Genomic DNA, 2,159 nt, shown 5'->3' with positions numbered 1-2,159 from the left:
GGGATGTGCCCGCGACAAGTACATGCCCTGACGAATCGAACTCGGGACCCCCCAGTCGCAGCGACGCTCTATCACTGAGCCAAACCGGTTAGGGCCAAAGTGCATTTTTTATAGTTTGCCTCAAACCTAATCTTTTCCAGGAATCCTTTACCAATGTACCGTCCCCTACAGTAATCTCTCCTTTTTTCATTTTTTCCTCTTAAATAAGTTAAAAATACAGATAAGCATAAAGTACAAAATTTTCTTAGCTCCAAGAATTGAGAGTTGTTAGCATGTTGACATATCTGCTTTTAGGCTTTATATGTATTTCTATGTATGTAATAAAATTTTCCCCAATACATTTGAAGTACCTTTGATCCCCAATGTCAAAGGTACTTTCCCACCTCTGCCTAATCCCTGGCAATTACCAACCATGAGTTTGCTGTGAATCCTTCTAGTTCATTTTTCATTTCTTAGTTCTCCCTTTTGTATCATGAATGTTTTTCTTTCTTTTTTTGTATGGAGTTCTTGGTGGTGGCTCTAGAACAGGAAGTTTTCCCTGCTAGATGAGATGAACCAGCTGGTGTTGGTCTGTGAATCCCCTCTAGCCACCAGATTTGGTGAGGAGTATGTCTTGCCTCTCTCCCAAGTATGTCTTGTCTCCTCCCTACTACAATTCTGCATTTAATCCTCGGTAACATATTCATAGAAAAGCTCAAGTAAATTTATAATGCTGCACCCAACAACATCTGGGCCCTGTTTCGGGGGAGCTCTGTGACTAGAACTCCCAGCTTGACTTTCGATTTTCAAACTGATCTAGTTTTACTCTTGTTTGGCTGTTAGAGGCTCAAAACAAAATACTGTACATTTTAATACACAGCTGGAGGGAGTGTACATGTTCTGGAGAGTGGTACCCTTCCACACTTTAATGCCATTGCTGGACCCAAGAAAACAATCAGAAAAGGAGCAAAGATATGTGTACCAGCATGTTCATCTTACTAAGTGCCTGTCACTTAACCCAGGTTCTGTGTACTTTACCTCATTTAATCTTCACGGCAAATCTGTGAGAATAAGGATTGTTGACCTTGTTTTCACAAATGGGGAAGACTGACATCTGAAGAGATCAAGTGACTTACTGGAGTTCACACAGCTACCAAAGTGGCTACCTCAGAATTTGAATCTAGTTCTGTGGGTTGCAAAGCCAATGCTTTTTACGTCTTGCTAAATTCCTACTCCTACTCAGGATGTAGCCAGATAAATTGACTACAACACTGAGGCTAACTCTCCCTTCACTGAACATCCCCATGCTTCTGTGCGTCACTGGACATGAATTAAAGGGACTGGGCACTTGTCCAGCTCCTCTCCCATCTTACACTACTGTTGTTCCCTCTACTCTATGTTTGCTCCACCTCATCCAGATTAAAGATCACTCTTTTTCTGGAAAAGAGAGAAGCAAAGTAGCATTTGAATGGCTCTTCCTTCTTGTTTTTCACATGACATCTTCTCCAAGCAACAAAAAGCCTGAAGGGCAGTGTGTTATAGAGAGAAGAATTTTCCACAAACCTCAGCTCATTCACTCAATAACAAAATATTTTTTGAGTGCCTACTATGTGACAAGACTATTAACCTTCCTGATTCTATTTGTAGAAGTTTTTAGCACTTCTTTAACTCACCCTTGGTTTTGTATTCTTTCTTACACCTTTTTCATTACTTTTTTTTATGTATTTCTTTATTGATTTCAGAGAGGAAGGGAGGAGGGAGAGAGATAGAAACATCAATAATGAGAATCATTGATCGGCTGCCTCCTGCACGCCCCCTACTGGGGATCGAGCCCGCAACCCAGGCATGTACCCTTGGCCGAAATCAAACCTGGGACCCTTCAGTCCGCAGACTGATGCTCTATCCACTGAGCCAAGCCAGCTAGGGCTCATTATGTTCTTTTAAAATCTGGTGTTGTCAGCTCCCCATGTAACATTCTTGCCTTCTGTTTCTCACTGTGATGTTTCCCCTCCAGCTAACTTCTCATTCTAACTTCTGTGTTTCTTTTAATAGCTACTCACTCAGGCTTGAAACTTCAGTCACTTCCAGCCCTCTCACTCTTCACACCTGCTTTGTCACTAAGTCATATCAGTTTTCAATCTCATAACATGAATTGTAACTGTCCTTCCTTTCCCACTGCT

Source organism: Myotis lucifugus, unplaced genomic scaffold (genome assembly GCF_000147115.1).
Source record: "Myotis lucifugus unplaced genomic scaffold, Myoluc2.0 scaffold_5116, whole genome shotgun sequence".
NCBI lineage: Eukaryota > Metazoa > Chordata > Mammalia > Chiroptera > Vespertilionidae > Myotis > Myotis lucifugus.
Note: the sequence above shows the minus strand (reverse complement) of the source record.